The sequence below is a fragment of the Marmota marmota genome, unplaced genomic scaffold, assembly GCF_001458135.2.
Source record: "Marmota marmota marmota unplaced genomic scaffold, marMar, whole genome shotgun sequence".
In the NCBI taxonomy this organism is placed as follows: Eukaryota; Metazoa; Chordata; class Mammalia; order Rodentia; family Sciuridae; genus Marmota; species Marmota marmota.
The window spans coordinates 34731050-34738544 of NW_026000082.1; the positions used below are offsets into that span (position 1 = coordinate 34731050).

Genomic DNA, 7495 nt, shown 5'->3' on the forward strand with positions numbered 1-7495 from the left:
CCTTCAGGGACACCCCGAGTATGCCTGTGAAGCAGAGGCTGTCTGCTAGCTTGCCATGCAGACTCATTTGGAAATCTTGTCTATGCTTTTCCTTTGTGCTAACAGGTCATAGCAACTTCACCAAGTGTGGACTGAGGGAAGATCAGCAAAGCAATAAGAGGAAGCACCAGGGGGATTTGAATCACCTGCTCTTGCAATTTCCTTGTGCCTTCCGGACCTGCTCAGACCCGATCTCATCTACACTATGTAATAACAGAGTGCCACCATGTGTGTCCAACGTTATGATGAGGTGGGGCAGAGTATCTCCAGTTCTGGCCGCACGGGTCACTTGGTGTCCCACAGTCAGGCATTCTGTCTCTACCACATCCAGTGTGAGCTAGGAGCTGTTTTTTAAATGGAGAATAGTTGTTGGCAGGAGAGGGCACAATTTAATCCAAAACCCTAAGGTTTTGTGCCGTGGGTCTTGGATTGGAGCTTGTCCATATGGCATCGTTTTCTGCCATGGTCACTTCCCAGTGATAACACTCACATGACAGGGCAGCGTGCACTGAAGCCTGCACCTGCTTCAGAGCCTTCTCTTGCTCCAGGCCTCACTCAGAACTTACAGTCTTATGGGTTTTCCAGTAAATGGCTAAAACAACACAGCCGAATGTGCCATATGTTGCCTCAAAAATCCAAAGTCCCATCTTTTGCCTCTTTCTTTATATTGGGAAGTATAAGTTTCAACAACTTGTCTCTCATTTTTAAAAAGTATCTATTTATTTATATGTGGTGCTGAGAATCGAACCCAGTGCCTCACACATGCTAGGCAAGCTCTCCACCACCAAACCACAACCTCAGCCCTTGTCTCTCATTTTTGAAGACAGATCCTGACATGTCTGGAACCCCTAGAAACCATATCCCCTAGAAACTTCATTGATATGGAAACCCCCATTTTTTTTGTAGGATTTATCCCCCTTCATTTGGCAAACATGTTTTTACAAAATTGTTTATAATTTCTTGTTCACTTGGCCCAATTAACCATCACGTCATCAGTGTAATTGGCTAGCATACTGTTTTTAACTGTGTCAACATAAGCAATGACCTTTGGGCTATACTGTGATAGACACTGAGAGAGTAGTCAAAGCCCTGAGGTCAGAGTAAAGGTCACTGCTGTCCCTGTATTTATAACTACCTTTACTTTGTGGAATGGAAAGGAGAGCATTTGGGGATCGAAGATGCACACAAACCCAGGGATGGGCTGACTTGTTCCAGTAAAAATTCCTCATCTGGGAGCATGGCTGCAACTGGCAGCATTCCTAACTCTCCAGTCATCTGCCACCATCCCAAGGCCAACTGGTTTTGACATCAGTCGAATAGGTGAGTTACACTGGATCAGGGTAGGAAGGACTGTCTCTACCTTTTGGATATTTAATGGCAGCACTAATATCTGAAATTATACTAGGGATGCATATTGCCTTTGGCTTGATATTTTGATGGTAAATTCAGTGACCTCCATTTGGCACTTTCCAATGAAGGTCAGTTTTTAGCCCCCGCTGTGAGTCAGGAAATCAGTGGGATTTGGCCACTTAATATCCAGACACAGGATGGGTCTGTGGTCCCAGTTTATGCATTCAGGCTGAGACTTGACCTTCATAAGCCGCCTCTAACTGGTGGGCCATGTGGAGTGTTGAGTCTCCAGAGGTTATCATCAGTTCAGAGCCAGAATTTTCCTCTTTCACAAGGAGACTACAGGCCTTGCTGGAGAAGACAGGGGGAATTCACAGTGCCCACTTATGGCAGCCTTGCCGAGTCCTTCCTCAAAGCCCCCCTCAGCCAAGGAATTTGGAAAACTGGGTAATAGGTAGTGACCCCCCCCCATCAGGAAAACTTCAACCAGGTTCCTGCCCACCAGATCTAGTAGAGTTTTTCCACTTATTTAAGTTTAAAAAAAAATTAGATACTATGCCTCCCACCACCTAGCATTCTAGGGACCCATGATCAATTAGCCTTCACACGGATCCAAATGGATCCAAAACACTGATCAGGTGGAATTGTGGAAAGAAATGTAGCCAAAAGAATTTCAAGGACATTGTAAGAGTAACATTGCAGCCGCTGCCGGCTGCAGGGGGATGGGCCAGGGAGGTGATGCCGCACCCACTTTCTGTCTCAGGGATCCCCTCCCCCCAATCAAACTACCAGAGGGAAGGGGCACCTGAGGACCCACCGGAGTGCGGTCCTCGTTCCCCCCAGGAAGCCAGGCTCTATGGGGCAGACCCTGGGGAAGACGGAGCAGAACCTGGGGCCAACCCGAACCCCTGAAGTTCCATCCAGGGGGGCCCCGGGAACACCCTGCCCGTGGGCGCGCCGCCACCCATCGAGCAGCCAGAGCTAGACGGTTATCTGTTCCAGCCGGCTACTGTGATGCTTTGTGACGATGGCAAGGAGCGGTGGCTACCTGCCGGCACGGGTCCCCAGGCTTCAGCCATGTCCAGATCTACCACAACCCCGCGGCCAATTCCTTCCAGGTTGTCGGAGGGAGGCAAGATGCAGCCCGGCCAGCAGGTGGTCAGCAACTGTGCCATCGTCCGGGGCGTCAAGTACAATCAGGCCACCCCCAACTTCCATCAGTGGCGAGACGCCCGCCAGGTCTGGGGCCTCAACTTCAGCAGCAAAGAAGACGTGGTGCAGCTGGCTGCCGGCAGGGCCAGTGCTCTACAGGCCTTGGAAGGAGACGGGCCACCGGCACCCCCAGCACCCCCAGACCCCCAGCACCCCCAGCACCCTCAGCACCCTCAGCACCCCTTGCCTGGGCACGCTCCACCAGGGAGGAGGTGGAGCAGCAGAAAAGGCAGTGGCCCAGCCAGCCCGAGCAAGTGGAGAGGAAGGGATGGGTCACCAAGGCAGGAAGCCCACCTGTTCACCCAGTGGGGGGACCACCTCCGCCTCCAGGACCTCCCTGACCTCCGGGTCCCTCCACACCCCCAGGATTGCCCTCCTCGGGGGTCCTGGCTTCAAGGCATGGAGTAGGGGGAGGCACAGCTCCTGCGACCCCTCTCTCTGCAGCACAAGGACGGAATGGAGGAGACCCACGAGCCCCTGGCTTGGCTGCAGCCATTTGGGGAGCCAAACTTAGGAAAGTCAACAAGCAGCAGGAGACCTCAGGAAGACCGCTGGCCCCCAAAGCTGAGAACAGTTGAAGCACAGGGCCAGGGTTTATGGAGGAGATGGCTGCCTTGCTGGCCCAGAGAAGGAAAGCCACACAGATTGGGGAGAAATCCAAGGAAGAATCTGCCAGTCAGGAGGAGCCAGGGGCCAGAGGCCCAGCCCAGAATGAACTTGTGCCAAGACCCTGGGAGAAGAACAGCACAGCCTTGCTGAGGATGAAGTCCTCATCTTCCAGGACGGCTTCCAAGGCCCAGCCCTCCAACCATGGGGAAGAGTCAGACCTGGAGAGGGTGAAAAGGGAGCTTCTGGAAGAGGTGAGGAAGGAATTACAGAAGGTTAAAGAGGAGATAATTGAAGCCTTTGTCCAGGAGCTGAGGAATTGGGGTTCCCCCTGACCACAGGAACCCCCCAACCCCGTTCCTTATTTTCATACTCCCCGCCTGTCACCCTGCCTCTTCTTGACACGGAATTGACTGAAGACTACACAGGAATTCTTCTTCTCCCCTCCTGGTCCCACCTAGAAAATTTCAAGGGGGTGTGGTTTCCCTGGTGCCCTGCCCTCATCCATGCTGGCTTATTGAGTAGCTGGGGAGGCCCCCACCCTTTGCTCCCTTTGGTCTTTCCCATCTGCTGTCCCTTTGGGGCTGGTTCCTCTTCCGGGGATGTACCAATGAATCCCATAGTAAGGGAGGAAGGAAAGAGGGAATTTCACATTCCCTTGTTCTAGATTCACTTTCACGCCTAATGTCTTCGAATTTTTCTGTTTTCATTTTTAAGAAAAAGTATATGTATATATACACATATATTTAGTTGGGTTTGGGAGAAAGGGAAAATTTTTTTCCTCTTTGGTTTTCATAAAATGGGGTGTGGAAATGTTTAATTGCTATATTCCCAGGCTAGCCCATTTGGGGCAGCTATTTAAGGGTGGATGTCTCACCAGGCTGGGGTACTTCCCCCCACCCCAGGGAACCACCTGCCTTCCTCTGGCTCCTTCCCTTTTCTATGAGGAATTAAGATGCTGTAACTTTCTGAAACCTCAATTTGTTTTTTGTTTTTTTATTTGGGCAAGTTTGGGGGTCTGGACCATTTTTACTCCTGGGGAGAAAGGGAAGGAGAAGGAGAGGAAGGGGAGGAATCTCCCCCTTCACGTCCAGCTTCTTAGAATGGGCCCTTGCAGAATAAATCTGCAGTTTTTATTTAAAAAAAAATAACAATAACAATAACAAAATACTGATCACTATTCCTTCCCTGGGCTTTATTATCAAAAGTCCCTTGTCTCTGGCTCATTGTTGTCAGCTGGTTTCTACCACCACAGGATCTTTTTCTCATTAGGGGCAGAAAACCAAGAAGCCAAATTCCATTTGGCATCTCCTACATTATCTCCAGTCTATAGAAGAAAACCAGCCCAGAGCCTTTTAGAAAAGGGGCCGTGAGCAGAGTAGGCACATTCCCACATTCCCATCTCCCTCAGCCTTCCTCTACAGCTGGTCAGGAAAGTCCGAGCCCCTCTGCCTCTTTGTTAGGCCATGATTGAATCCAGATTCCAGTTAGTCAGACTGGCCAAGCTGACACAATTCCGGATCCTGGTGAGAATACCCACAACAACCAATATTGGCCCCTTCTAAGATTTTGTCTTCCTTAGTCTAACGCTCCAAGATGCTACCCAGACTCTGCCAGTACAAATTGGCAAGATTCTGGCAGCTCTTTGAATGCATAAAGTACCTCCTCCTGGGGGTGGGCCTTGTCCTTTTCTGATTGGATTCTACTGGAATATAATTCTCATTGTAAGCCTGGAGGTGAGGAGAAGTGTTAGGAGTCCAACCAAACAGCTCCATCCCATGTCCCAGAGTCCCACTCCTCCTTAACCAGTATTGGGGCTGGGATTGTGGCTCAGCAGTAGAGTGTTCGCCCTGGGTTCGATCCTCAGAACCATATAAAAATAAATAAAATAAAGGTATTGTGTCAAACTGCAACTAAAAAATATTAAAAAAAACAAACAAACGGTGTTGTTCTCTGGGCGTGTTGTTCTCTGGGCGTAAGAAGCTTGGTGGGGCTGTGTATTTAATTGATTCTGTGATCCTTATGGTCAGACTGAAGCTAGTCCTCAGCCATATCCACCCTGTGGCAGGCAGAGATCAAAGATTCCTACCGCCAGGGGCAGTGGCACACACGGTCATCTTAGTGATTCAGGAGCCTGAGGCAGGGAGATTGCAAATTCAAGGCCAGCTTCAGCAATTTAGCCAGACCTTGTCTCAAAATAAAAAGGGCTGGGGATGTAGCTCAGTGGTAGAAAGCACTCCAGGGTTCAATTCCCAGTACCAAAAAAAAAAAAAAAATCTTCTCAAGCTATCCTGGGCCTTTCTGAATCTCCAATCTCACACTAAACTGGGAATTTATGGCTTTCAATCTGTCCTGTTCTTTGTGTGAGTTTCTAGGGCAATCCAAAGCACACACCACAGTCTTTGTCACTATTTCTTAGTTACTGTTGTCACCATAGTGACTAAATGCCACAGTTACTTGATCTGCCAGCATCGTAACAATCATCTCATGCCATTGCTGGTTGTGAAGTAAGTAACCATGACACTGTGTGCCACAGATTACCATGGTCCATTAGTGCCTGCCCAGTTTATTCATGTGAGAGCAGCCCAATCCCAGCGTCCCACCGAGGCTCTGCTTCCCAGGACCTTTCTGTACTCAGTATTATAGCAGCCAGGCCCTGCATAGAGACGGACGGCACACTCAGGGGGTGACTGAAAAGGGTTTGATGAAGGGAAACTTACAGAGCAGGTAGAGAGATAGAGACCAAAAAAAGGCTGGTGAAGCGGTCGGGGATAGAAGCCGCGGAAGTTCTTTCCATCTGGAGCAAAGGAAGGCACTAGAACCTATGAGAGCTATAAGCTTGGAAAGGTTGGCTTCTGGGGCCCAGGGCAGAATGGAGAACGGAGAAGGGGGTACTGCACTGACAGTGAAAGCGCAAGATGAAAGGCCCATTTTATATACAAGCAAACTAAGGTTTAGCTGCCAGAAGAACCTGAGGCTCCTGGGGCACATGCTTACACTCAGCCTCATTTCCTCACCCCTAACAGGCTATTTGAATGTCTGCCCACGTCACAGGCCTGGTGAAAGGGTCACATGAGGGCCAGAAAAGCAGTTTCTCATCCAGACATCTTCTCTAAGGGCCACCGCGTGCTGTCTGTCCTATGCTCAGGGAAAGCGAAAGGCTGAAGGGGGCACTGAGGCAGAGCTGAAGGTACCTCTTGAGCCCCCAGAATGCCCAGAGAGGGACTTGAGGAAGGAGGGCCAAGAGACTTGAGCCCAGGAACTGCAGGTTAACTCCAAGGTGGAAAGCCCAGGGGTGAGGAGAGAGGGTGGCTTTGGTCATATCCCTGGTACTGTCCCTCCTTCCACATCCCAAGGGAGCAACTGATGCCACCCTACATTGGTCAAGGAGAACACAGAGGTCAGAGGTGGCTCTGAAACCAGGCAGCAGGCATTCCCAGAAGAACATGCTCGGGGATGGGCTGAGGTGAGCTATATGCTAGGCTGGACATGCGCCCCAGAGGACACTATATTGGGGTCCCATCTACAAGACTCACTGACTCAGCAGGCCACCTGCCCTGGGTTCCCTGGCTGACTTTCCAGGCCTCCCAGGCATCCCCTCACCCCCGTGTCCCCCGTGTCCCCAGAGCTGAGCCTGTCCTGCTGGTCTTACTTTGCTGTGAGTCTGAATTTTTGCAGATTCAGTGTGATGTCTGATGTCCATTAGCTTAATCTCTGCTCCAGAGCAGACAGGTGCTCCTATTAGAGAGTGCACTGCTGGAGGACATGGGCCATAGGTCCCTGGGTAGCCAGAAGGGCCATTCTTTAGGCCAGGTCACCCAAGAGCATCAACATTCCCTCCCCATCAACCACAGAGGCCATTCCAGTCAGCACACTGGACATTAGAAACATGTCTCATTGGCAAAAACCATGGTGTCAAGATCAGCAGCCTGGGCCAGGTGTGGTAGCGCACATCTCTAACCCCAGCAGCTTGGGTGGCCGAGGCAGGAGGATCTAGAGTTCAAAGCCAGCCTCAGCAATTGAACGAGGCCCTGAGCAACTCAGTGAGACCCTGACTTTAAATAAAATTCAAAAAAGGTCTGGGATGTGGCTCAGTGGTTAAGCGCCCCTCGTTTCAAGCCCTGGTACCAAAAAAAAAAAGATAAGTGGCCTGACTGGAACATCACAGAACCATGCCACTTGGTATGATAATCCAGCCACCAACAGCTGGGGTCTGGGTTGACTGAAAGGTGACAGGAGGGAATCTCTAGGGTGATGGAGGTGTTTTAGATTTTTTTTTTTTTTGGTC

At 50.4% G+C, this 7495-nt stretch overlaps 1 pseudogene; it reads left to right on the forward strand.

The window, feature by feature from the left end:
- Positions 1 to 265: 265 nt before the first annotated feature.
- Positions 266 to 7178, forward strand: LOC107141533 (annotated as a pseudogene).
- Positions 7179 to 7495: the final 317 nt, after the last annotated feature.